We start from the raw sequence: 12,928 nt of genomic DNA, 5'->3' as shown, positions 1-12,928 counted from the left end.
CTTATTTATTTCCGGAAAGGAAAATAATTTTCCGTGCCTGTTCGGTTTGCGTATTCATTTTCATTCTATTGGCTACGGCGACGTAACGCATTGTATCCGACCCGTACCAAAAGTACTCCAAAAAGTCATGCACCCCTACGTCTAACGACGACGATGGTTGAACGCGAAGCTTTCTCGTGATGGATTCTTTGGTTGGCCACTCCCACGCTGCGAGTATGCGGTATCCCGCAGGTACGCACCACTTTTCTAGAATACCCGCAGCAACTTTCGGGTGTGAACTCCGCAAGCCTACCGTTTGGCTTTGGGGTGTACGTCGCGAATCAGTACCTGCTGCTTAGAGTTCGCTTCGACCATATCGAAGTGGAGCAATCGTATAGACGCCGGCTTCATAACGCGAGGGACCCAGCTAGGTTCAACTGCGGCCACGTTTTTGTTTGTTTGTTTGTGCGTGCGTGCGTGCGTGCGTGCGTGCGTGCGTGCGTGCGCGTGTGTGTGTGTGTGTGTGTGTGTGTGTGTGTGTGTGTGTGTGTGTGTGTGTGTGTGTGTGTGTGTGTGTGTGTGTGTGTGTGTGTGTGTGTGTGTGTGTGTGTGTGTGTGTGTGTGTGTGTGTGTGTGAGAGAGAGAGAGAGAGAATAACTTTAATGAAAACCAGCGATGTTAGCCGAGCCGTCGGGCTGGCTTGCTACGCTAGATGAGAGAAGAAAAACAGAACGGAAAAAAATGTGAAAACGAAAAGATGTCATTTGATGCGGCCAAAATTTTCAATCACAAAACTCTGTCCAGTTATGTGCTCCGAAGAAACTCCAAAAGAGCTTTGATTGCACGCGCAGCCTGACTGGGACCCGACCATGGACCCAAAACAGCCCTCAGCTCAAGTCCCGCACCAAGCTGCCTGCACAAAGATAATACGAGTTTCTGTCTGTGCACTGTGTACTTTGGACACACGCATATAACATGATGGATCTCTTCTCGTGAGTCACATTTGGAGCAAAGAGGTGAAGATGCCTGCTGGATTTTGTACAGGTAATGTCCCGTGTAGGCCACATTCAAGCGCAGCCTATGCAGAATGGCTTCCGCGTGCTTGCTAAGTCCAGGTGGCATTCTGAAGGTGCACTTGGGATCAATCTCATGAAGAGGTGCGTATTGCTGCCTTGCATGAGTCCAGATAGACATCTGCGCAGTCCATGCGGTTGATGAGGCGACTATTGTCGCATCCTTTCTCGTGAATGGGATCGGCACAGCTTCAGTGCAGAGACTGTGGGCAGATGAGGCGGCTTTGTCAGCTGCGTCGTTGCCGGCAACTCCGCAGTGGGCAGGAAGCCACTGCAGATCTACGCTGTGTCCCCTTTGTATTGCTTGTAAGTGCAAGAGATTAATTTCCCAAGCCAGCTGTTCTTTTGGAAGCGACTTCAAGCTTTCGAGTGCTGACGTGGAGTCTGTAAATTCAGCCCATTGATTGGCCGGCTGCTTTAGAATATACTGAAAAGCAGCGCGTAGCCCAGCCAGCTCAGTAGCTGTCGTAGAGGACTTGTGGCTCAATAGGGAGCAGATGGTAGTGAGCGACGAAGGAATCGAGATCCCTATCGCCGACGATGTAGCCGTCACGGAGCCATCAATGTACACATGAGTGTGACCTTTGTATTGGTTGTTAATATGCTCCAAGGCAAAGAACTTTAGAGCCGGGGCTCGTATATCCGCCTTCCGCTTAAATCCAGGTACCCTGGTGCGAGCGAGCGAAGCAACTTTATTGAAAATGCCTGCAGAACGATTAGCCCTCCCATGTAAGGAAGGCGTCACCGTGACGCGGCCATGACGTCTTCCCGGCTGTTGGCGCCTCTACTCCGGCCGCGGCCTCACTATTCCCTTTGGTCGACTGCGCCTGCCCCTGTTTTGGGGTGGCAGCCTCCCTCCGGTTTCGCTCGGTCGTTGCCTTTCGAGGGCCGCCGAGATCTGCTGGACGATCCAAGCCCAGGTACCGTGGTGACAATTTTCATAGGAGGGAATAGCCACGGAGGGTGAGGAGAAGAGGCTGAAGGCTGACACTGGGAGGGCATAGCGTGCTGCACTTCAGAGGCCCAGGCGGCAGCAAGAGGATGCCCATGTTGCCTTGCCACAACGCGCAGGCGCGTGCGAAGTTGCTCCATTGCCTGCAAAGCAGTGGGCGGAAGCCGTCTGCTCTCTGTCATGGTTCCCATTGTGGAGGTGGTCTTCGGGACACCAAGACATATCCTCAGTATTCGAGCCTGCAACCCCTCTAGTACTTCTCTTTCCCTTTGGAAAGAGAAGTCAGAGCTGGGAGGCTGTACGACGCCCTCTGCCTTCGCAGAGGGCGTCGTATAGCCGTAAAAGAGAGCTGACGCTACATCCATCAGTGCTGTTGGAAAGCATGCCGAAGATGTGCGCGAATGACGTTGACTTCTCTTTTAGGCTTCGGATGTGAGCCGTCCATGTCAGATGGAGGTCGAAGGTAACACCCAAAAACCTGTGATGGGTGACATACGGTATCGGTACGCCTGCGGCTGGTAACTGGTAGTTTGAGACGTCCCGCTTTGTAAAGGCCATGGCAGCGCACTTTACCGGTGATATCGCGAGGCCACGTGTCGCGAGAAAGTTCTCAATTGAACTTACTGCACGCTGAAGTCTCGATTAGAGCACACGCCTGTTGCGGCCCGAGCACCAGATACAGATATCATCAGCGTACATAGAGATTTTAACCGATTTCGGCAGGCATCTCTCAAGGCCAATCATTGAAATATTGAAAAGAGTCGGGCTCAATACCCCACCCTGAGGGACACCACGGGTCACGTTATGGAGGGATGTCTCACCATCCGCTACAGACATGTAGATGGTCCTATCATAAAGGTAATCAGACATCCAGTCGTACATTCGTCCTGCGATGCCTACAGACCTCATTGCTGTCCGGGCAGCTTCATGGAGAACACAGTCGTATGCCGATTTAATGTCAATGAAGACTGCAATGGTAATTTGCCGTGCGAGCTTTGCGTGCTTCACATGTGTTGCAAGGGCAATTACGTTGTAAATGCTGCTCCGGCCCTTGCGGAAGCCCGACATCTGCGACGGATAAACGCTTCTGTCATTCAGATCCCACTCTAGGCGAAGCAGCACCATCTTCTCCATGAGCTTCCCAATGCAGCTTAGAAGCGCAATAGGCCGATACGAATCAATATCCGTGGGGTCTTTCGCAGGTTTCAGAACTGGCACGATACGAGCTCGCTTCCACCCAGGCTCAAGACGGCCGGTCTCCCAGGAGCGGTTGAATATTGACAAAAGCCACCGCTTCGCATTGCCGCCTAGATCACATAAAACCGCATAGTTTATTCCGTCTGGGCCCGGAGAAGAGGCTTTGTTGACTGAGCACAGAGCAGCTTCAAGTTCTGCCATAGAGAATGGTTCGTCCGTGTAGGGTGTGTTCGGTGATGGGTTCGTGTGTGTGTGTGTGTGTGTGTGTGTGTGTGTGTGTGTGTGTGTGTGTGTGTGTGCCTGTGTGTGTGTGCGTGTGTGTGTGTGTGTGTGCCTGTGTGTGTGTGCGTGTGTGTGTGTGTGTGTGTGTTTGTGCGCGCGCGCGCGCGCGCGCGTGTGTGTGTGTGTGTGTGTGTGTGTGTGTGTGTGTGTGTGTGTGTGTGTGTGTGTGTGTGTGTGTGTGTGTGTGTGTGTGTGTGTGTGTGTGTGTGTGTGTGTGTGTGTGTGTGTGTGTGTTTCACTTTACCCACGATCATTCATCATCCTCGCCAGCGAAAGTTGGCTTGCCTGCAGGGCGTATTGGCGCACAACGGCATCAGTGAGGACACCAGAGCTCCGCTTAAAAATGTGCACATTTTGCCTTACAAAATTGCACAAAAATGTAGCGGATTACAAATAACGTCGTTACACGTAATGCGTTGCATAAAAGACATGGTTAGAGTAATGCATGTTTGCATTCTAGACATGTAAATGTCGGAAGCGTCGGCATCGCACTGCGCGTCTGTCGTTAATTATTCTCACTGAGAAAGCAATATACGTGGACGATTGCTTTAAGCCATGATTTCATGTTTTATGCATAACCTGTACAGACAAGACCGCATTCAAGCCCCAGCGCCTAAATTAACCATGACTGCAGCTGTTTTTTCTTTGTTTCTCTGACTTCGTGGAGCTGCATGATGCATTCTATTAGTTAATCGGAACAAATATGGATTCCCCGAGGGACATTATGATGCCGGAGGCCATGATATTTAGCGAACATTCAAATATTATACGTTTACACTGCAACCTTTTTCACGCCGAGAAGCTGGCTGTGGGCAAAATAGGCATGAATAACATAAGCTGCGAATCGAATTGCGGACACTCTGAAAGAATGTCAAAGGATGGCTGTAACTTTTTTAAAGTCTGTTCTGTAGTTCCCTTCATCCATGCTTTATATCTATTTTTAAATGTCCGGGTGGTTTTCTTTTCGTACCCGTGTTCACTTCATGATTGATGCCATTTTGATGATTTCTACTCTCCCTACACCCCACACTTTTCAATGCACACAAACAAACAAATAAGAAATCTGGGAAATGCTGACAATAAAGTTCACACACACAAAAAAATTGGCCGCGTATCTGCTCCTTTCGTTGCAAATGTCGACAAAAGACGACAGTCTTTCGTCAACATTTTCCAAGTAAAGGCCTCCGTTCACTTTCCCGTTCACCTCTCATGCTGTTCCTCTTCCGTCGCGCTCCACCCAAGGTAAACACGCTAGAGGTTTGCTTAAGTCCATTTAAATTTACCGCGTTCCGCCGCACCAGGCCGGGTGCCTCGATGCCAGCGCTGCCGTACGGCGGAAACGCGCGTGAATTGAGGCACCCTACTTCAACGTTTATAGAACCACGTTGCCCTTCTCCATGTGCGTTCCAAGCAGAACGTGTAACCCATCTAGTGGAACTTTTCGTGCACTGTTGCCGTTTTATTTCTTAAAGTGACGCCATAAGCTACAGTGGCGCGGGGGACAGCAGGCGACGGCAGAGTGATTTTTTTTTCTGCAGTTGATAAAGTATTTAATTTCGAAAAAAATCAAGCATGTATGATTTTTTAATAATAAGGAACACTGCAAATATCACTTATGTATTGATGTGTCGCCTCATATTTGCGTAATGTATTGTTATTGTTCAAAAATGTTGACAAGTATGAACATGGCCACCGGACTTAGACGTTTAGATTTAGCTGTGGGTATATAAACCTATTGTGCAGCTTCTGTTTCACTTTGGCCGGCTGGCTGAATCGAGTCACAGAAAGATGCGGGTAGGACCCTCAGCCGAGCAGCCAACACCGTTTTATAAGTACGTCATAAAGTCGTTCAGAAATTTCACAACGCAATTCCCTCACGTGGACTTCCTCTACACATCGCCGAGTAAAATATGCGAGACCCTAGCAGTGATGCAGCTCTCTGAGCAACCAGCTCCGCAAGAGCAGTGCGGTATGGTGGAAGCAGCTGACGGCCTCATCTTTACCGGCTGACGTCAGAGATTTCAGCTGGCAACGCGACTGGAGGGTCCTGCCCACGGCGAACCGCATCGCCGAAAGGGGTGTGGCACCCTCCGACAGGTGCCTACAGTGCGGGCTGCGAGAAACCCTGCAGCATGCGATTTTCGATTGCCGGATTGCAAAGACCCGTCTGGAAGTTAGCACGGATGTTTGGACACAAACTCGGCGCACGCACTTCGTCGCGCGACGCGTTTGTTCTGTTTTTGCTGTGTGTTAATGCTTTGATCATCTGGACAAGGCGCGGCTTTGGGGTGCTCAGAGCGCGGTCGCAAAAGTTCATGTTTCCCATGCTACGAAAAATGCGCTCTCGTCTGTTTGATCATCTGTAAGCTGAGCTCGCCGTGCTGGTGGAAGAGCAGTTCCTTTAGCGATGGTCCACTCTGTTTATCCGTGTGGTAAACAAGCAAATAGAAGTGTCTGTTCTACCCTATTGATTGTTTTATTGATGGTGAAGTTTTGTCGTGAACTGTCGAGGTTATGATCTGCAGTGATCTCTTGGTGTAATAGTGGTTATAGTAGTGTGTGTAAAGTGAACTGTGGATAACTGTAGTGGGTGGTGTGATAGAGTTGTGAAGTGATACATGTAGTGTGCATGGTTTACTGCTTGAGATACCTTTTAGCATGTTTCCGATTACGATCTTTGGAACTATTGTTATTTTTGGGCGACCCGTGTAGTATTTAGCACAGCGGGTATGTTTGTGAAACCTTTCGTTGTGCAGAGGTAAAGGGTGCATTCGTTACATTTTATGTTGTCGAAAAAAAATGAGCTGAAGGCGTTAGCGATTTCTTTGTTTGTGCTGAGCGAAAGACCGTTGTGTTGTATTTCTGAGATAACGTTCGGAAGAGCAGTGTTATTCAGAAAGTCGTTAATGATACGCCACTGCTTTCCGCTGTTACTACCGGTTTCATTTATTCGTCATTCGTAATAATTCTTTTTAGCGGTTTTCAGCAATAGCGTCAAAGTAACAGAATATTTTTTGTACCGCCTGAGAAAAGCGGCGTTGAAAGGTTGCCGCTTAGTTTTTTTGTACAGGTTTTCTTTTTTACGTGTGCTTTTGAGCAATCCGGGAGTTAACCAGGGGTTCTCAGGGAACGAGTAGTTTTTACGATACTTTACTGTAGATGTAGACGACATTATGCAGTTGCTTATTATCGCCGTAAATTCACTGTATGATGACTGAGCATCTTGACACGAGAAGACTCGGGACCAGGGGGCGCATGACATGAACTCTTGGAATTGCTGTTTGTTAAGTATTCTTCTGTATGACTGATCTTTTGAATAGTTTTTTGCACAGCGAAAACGAAGGGCTATTGGATAATGACCAGTAATGCTTGCTCGAATGATAAACGCTTCAGGTGGGGTGAGGGCATTTGTTAGCGCATGATAAATAAGTGTCCCTGAGTTGGTGGTCGAAGAACGGGTTGGTGCGTGAATTAGTGTCTCATATCCATAGCCAAGAAAGCAATTAGGGTATTCATTAACGTGCGCGACCGAGTCATCTAGAAGGTTTATGTTTATATCCCCTAAGATCACGACGTTTTTGTTTTCGTTTGACAGAGAATGCAGGAGATCATCAAAAGCGGAACAGAAGTTTGAGATAGGAGAGCTCGGCGAACGGTAAATTTCTGATGCCCGATTTAAGAGTCCACGAGGTGCGCAATCCTTTTCGACGAAAGCCTTATACGCCGTATGAGTCGAAAAATCTGCCGTTCTATACCGTCCACAGCGAATGGTCACCAAAAAATCTGCAGAAATTCAGGGAATTGTTTACTAATGCGCAGCATTCTTATGCCGCTAGCCTTTATGCCTTATGCCGCTAGTTCTTTACAGCCAAATATGGCTACGAGTAGCGAAAGATGTCGGATTATGTTATTCTTTTAAAGTTTAATTTTGTTTCTTTTCGCCAATGATGTAAATTTATACCATTGTAGCGGTGAAGTGCGTTTACATCGGACTATTTTGTTTATTTTTCAGTTTTCGGGGGAGATGTATAAGATGCATATTTTTGATTTTGTCAAATCATTAGTGTGAAAATTTATTTTTTCTGTTTTTCCTATTTTTTCGATTTTTTTTTTCAAAATTATGTCCGACCAATTATATCCGTTTACGCTATTTAACGATTGCAGGTGTCAATACCGCCAAATCTGCATTTTTGGGGAAATGCATGGCGTTACACGGTCCTGGCTGTGGGGGTACTCGGCAAAGAATGCTATGCATCAAAAAATGACCGCCAAAGAAAATTGTTAGGCACGCAAGCACCAGTAGCGGTCCCAGAGATTGGTGTTAGGGGGGGCGATTTTTTTTTTTTTTTTTGAAAAAAAGGAAGGGGGGGGGGGGGCGTTTTTTTTTGGGGGGGGGGGGGGGGGGGGGGCGAATAAGAACCGCTTCTCTCCTTGCGCCAGTTCTGCGGAGGAGGTGACAACAATGCCGGCGTGTGCGCGTATGTGGTGTAACCCGCTTGCGCACAAATCACTTAGCGACACAGTGGTTTTTGACTCCCCGTAGGCGGTGCAACGGCTGACTCGAGCCCGTATTTCTGACGGCCGCAACACGTTTTCGACCTCGCACAAGTGGGATTTAACCTCGCGCAAGTGGAATGCTTCGAAAAAAAACAAAAAAAAAATAAGAAGCTGAGGACCTCTTTGGGGGGGGCGATCGCCCCCTTCGCCCCCCCCTTGGGACCGCCACTGGCAAGCACTCCGCGCTCGGAATGCACATCGCGTTTTTCTGGCGGTGCATTGAGAGCATCGTTTCGCTCCAAGTACCAGCCGCTTGCGTGAACTGTGATCGCCATTATACACGCGCTCGGCGACAAGGGCGTTCATTGTTGCGCGAGTCATACTCCGAGCACGGGCCGGAATTTCTAGGCCCGGCCCGACCCGGCCCGCTAGAGACACGTCCCAAGCCCGGCCCCAGCCCGATAAAACATTGAGGTAAAAGCCCGAGCCCGGCCCGAGCCCGATCAACTTTTAAAATATGAGCCAGAGCGCGGCCTGAGCCCGTCCGACTGTTTTTAATTAATAATAGCCCAAGTCCGACAGACTCTAAGCATGAGTCCGAAAAAGTTTGGCGTCTTTTACCTAAAATGGAACATAGAGAGAGTATATTGGATTTCAATTTGTTTTAAACTTCGACCTGTCTTTGTATAACATAAATACCCTGAGTTAGCAAATGTATTTTCGAGAATCTCGGGGAAATGGGCACTTCACTTGCGACCGTCTTCAAACTCAAGGCACACCGAGGATCGTTTAATTGATGCTAAGAAGAGTGGATAATCTGTTTGTTTATGCATTTCTTGAACAGATATTCCGCCTTTCGTTGTTTCATTCAATTCGTTTCACAAAGAACTCTCCTTCCTACTTGTTTTTACGCTAGCACACACTGCCGAGACTTAGTTTAACTTGTACTTTTCGCAATTTAATTCGCGAAGGTTGATTGATTGTAGGGGTTAACGCGCCGACGCAACACAGCTAGGCGATGAGGCGCGCCGTAGTGGAGGGCTCCGGATTAATTTTGACCACCTGGGGATCTTCAACGTGCGCCGAAATCGCGTACACACGGGAGTTTTTGCTTTTCGCCTCCATCAGAAAAGCGGCCGCCGCGGCCGGGAATCGAACCCGCGATCTTGTGCTCAGCAGCGCAACGCCTTAGCCACTGAGCCACCGCGGCGGGTAATTCTCGTAGGTTCCTTGTCGGGTTGTCCCCGGTGCCTATCCGAGTAGAGCCAAGTTTTTCCCATGCTCACAAGGTTGTCTACTGAAAAGGTCGCTTTTATTGGCAAAAAAGAAAGTGTATAAAACTGAGTGTAAGAAAGACCCAAGGGTACGTTAGCTTATCTTTGGTGGCATGGTTTGCACCATGTGCAAAGTCCAGGTCACGTTCGTTCTTTTTTTTTTGTTTGTTTCAGTTTTAAAAGCGAGGAAAAAAGACGGTCATGTATTCTACGATCGGAGTGCTCTCGTTTTCTGACCCGCTCTCTCCCACTATGCTGATGGAGCCCATACGCTTTCTTTTATTGACTTGAAGACTTTCTAAGTGCAATGCGTCATTATGTTACTTTTTTGACGGCGCCGTGGTGACTGCACTTGTTTCTTTTTTCTTTTTTTTTTTTTCATTTAACCGAACAGATCAACGAGCCAACTTTTCATTATCGACAATTTAAAATTTGCGACACACGACTGCCGGGCCCAGGCACTGCTCGGGCTGGCTCGGGGTCACACGGCCCGAAACATTTTTAGGGGCGAAGCACCTTAGGACCTCGCTCCGTCTGGGGCTTGGCGTCCGTGTACACAGTGTTGAGCATGCGCGAGGAGCATTGGATTAGAGTGGATTGAAATAGATTGGATTGGATAGAAATGGATTGGATTGGATTGGATTAAATTGAATTGTATATACTGTACACACGCGTTGTCACCATTTACATGCGCGAGTGGGCACCGTCACGGGTGATTTACGGTAAGAACGATCCCCAGTGCCTCGACCACTCGTCATGATTCACTTCGTGGAGATGCGTGAATTTGCTTAAGCCCGAGGCCGGCCCGGGCCTGAGAAAATGCGTGCTACCCGACCTGAGCCCGGCACGCGGGCCGGGCCGGGCTCGGGCTTTCGGGCTGGCTTGGGCCCGCGCAGTGCACTACTCCGAGCCAAGTCACCGCGCTTCTTTGTGCACTTGACGTCGCGATCGAACGGGCACTCGCGGTGCAGCCGCCGATGGCAGCAGCAGCAGCAGGCTGCGGCAGCTTCGTCGGCTGGTCCCATCAGCGTTGCGCAAACACAATGCCGAAGCTAATCGATGGAACGAAGGCCCTGCGGGCGAGGTGTCGATCGAAGAGGTATGCGTGCGGTTTTCGTCAAGTCCCCGGGCGGCACGCTTGTTGCGTGCCGTCGCTGCGCTATACTGCGCGGCAATAAATCGCCTGAACGACATACGTCCGACGCAGATCAATAGTCGCCGGAAGCGTTTATCTATGCGCTTGCGGAACGGGGAGCTCGCGGAAAAGATGTGGTCGCTCACATAAGTTATATCGCTTTTCAAGTGCAAGCGCGAATATATATATATAAATATAAATATATATATATATATATATATATATATATATATATATATATATATATATATATATATATGCATATATATTATATATATGTGCATATATATATTGCAGTTGCGTATTTGCTACAACTCATATTCGTGTATGACATATGGGTACATGTCTGCGCTCAAGGCTGTACGCCGACGAGATTTGCACTATTGTCGCATAAACTGAGACCATAGATCTTACCATTGTTGATCCGAAACGTGATATATGGCTCGTAGAATGCAAACGTTCACAGTGGGGCGTTGCTAATCATGTTCGTTCTCCAAAGCTATTGCGTGTTCCATGTTCCCATAGCAACTCTTTTTTTGCTGTCTGCATTTTCTTTCAGCGGTACCCTGAATAGCGTGTTAGATGTTGTTTCTCGTGTATACGAATGGTTTGTGTATAGGACAAGGCGACATTTTCCCCTGTCATTTTGATGATTACGTTCGATAACAAGGTTGTCGTAACTTACAAGCTTGAAAGAAAAAAAAATACGAAGAGGAACGTCGCAGTTGTGTTACAAGAGATTTGGTTGCTGAAAATTTTATTGTGATACGAGTGAGAGAATAAATCTTTATTTATAGAACGCAGGGTAATGTTATGGTCCTCGCCTCTCGCCTCGTTCGGGTCACCAGGTAGGGCTCGGAATCCGGGTCCTGGCTAGCCAGGGAAGCCCTCCTATACGGCAGTGGTTCTATACGGCAGCATAGAACCACTCTCAAGTAGCACATTTGAGAAGCAGATACTATACGGCAGTGGTTCTCAAATGAATGTTCGCGGGCCCCAAGGGGTCCGCGAGGACATTTGAGAGGTCGGCGAAACCCTCCCTGAGACTTTTTAGGGGCGCAGTCCCTTAGGGGCGGGGGCTGTTGGCATCTCCTGTCGTCGTCTCATGTAGCCACGGTACTAAAACACCGGGAAACTCGTTTACGCCTCGCGCTATAACGTAACGCGTACAAAAAGAAAAACACCGGGACACTCGTTTACGCCTCGTGATAGAGAGCTTCGCGCTTCAAAGAGACTTGTACAGCAAAGCTGTATAGCTCTACCCCCCCCCCCCCCCCCCCCCCCCCCCCAACAGTTTCATCTCCGTTGGGAAAAACGCCAAGGCGCCAAGAATACACTTATACACTGCATGCTTCGCCCCTCCCCGGGTTTCACGTTAGTGGAGATGGGCCCGGGGTTTTTTACCTCCTCCCCCCCCCTCCCCCCCTCATCATTTTCATTTTTCTTTTTTGCTAAACCTGGCTGGAAACGCAAAAAGGTGGCTTCGCTACATGACGTTCAATTTTTGGGGTAGCTAGTGTAGCGTCGCCCATGGTATAACGTTGGCATTTTGCACGACACACCAGCTCTGCGGGAGAGCCAGACACACAAAAGGCAGCTTGGATGTGTTTGGGTGACTATTAGCTGCAAGAGCAAATTGTTTGGCAAAATGACACTCATCAGCATTAAAGTCAGACAAAAAAAGCGTACATTTTTTAGTATGTTGTAGAGTTTAGCTGCAAGTGCAAATTCTTGGAAGTTATGACACGGATCAACGTGGTTCATCTTGGGGTCCCCATCACTTTTACAAGCCTTGAAGGGGTCCCTACACACTCATGGTTGCGAACCACTGCTATACGGTATAACGAGTCAAGCTGCTGACAGTACGTGGAAAGGGAAGGTTTGGATGGGCGAGACGAGGTGGAAGCGGCTGGGATGGGGGTGGGTGTTCGTCTGTAGTCGCTGGCAAGTTTTGGCTTCCGCCAGGGAGTGGTGCAGCGAGTTTGTCAGTAATGTGCGAAACCCCCTGCGTATAGCCAGTCAGGTGATAGGGTTGCTCTGTCCTATGCGGGTGGATGATTCGGCACCGTCGGCAAGGGCTCGTTGTAGTGCCATATCGCGAGCCATGGGCGTCAGTCGCCCTGTAGCGGCTGGCGCGCCACGGGTCCGCCGCGCCGAAGACGACGACGGTGAAGGCGGGAGCTCCTCACGTGGCGCAAGCCCACAAGAAAGCCTGGACGATGCCGGGCGCTCCTCACGAGGCACACGCTCACGTGCGCTCGGTATTTTTCTTTTTTTTGCTAAAGCCATTGCGCGAACGTCCTGCCAAGTGCCTCGCGCCGGGAAAGTTTTTTTTTCTTACCTTTTTTTTTTGCTAACGCCAACAAACCAAGCTCAAGGTTAAACAGCTTTGCTGCTGAAAGGAAGGAACTGTTGAATATATACATATCTACACACATATGTGCATATATTTATATATACATATACACACACGTACTTAAGCACACTCGTACACTCTCATTAATACATGGACATAGGACAGCTGCTGTAAATGTACGCA

The 12,928-nt window shown here is 48.7% G+C and overlaps 1 pseudogene; it reads left to right on the top strand.

Moving 5' to 3' along the window:
• Window positions 1-12,303: 12,303 nt before the first annotated feature.
• Window positions 12,304-12,928, top strand: part of LOC144168557 (uncharacterized) — a 5,289-nt pseudogene continuing 4,664 nt past the window's right edge.

This window comes from Haemaphysalis longicornis, unplaced genomic scaffold, assembly GCF_048455015.1.
Source record: "Haemaphysalis longicornis isolate Haplotype H1 unplaced genomic scaffold, Haemaphysalis longicornis Haplotype H1 scaffold_2, whole genome shotgun sequence".
In the NCBI taxonomy this organism is placed as follows: Eukaryota; Metazoa; Arthropoda; class Arachnida; order Ixodida; family Ixodidae; genus Haemaphysalis; species Haemaphysalis longicornis.
The sequence above is the reverse complement of the archived record's forward strand: the minus strand, read 5'-3'. Positions and strand labels throughout refer to the sequence as shown.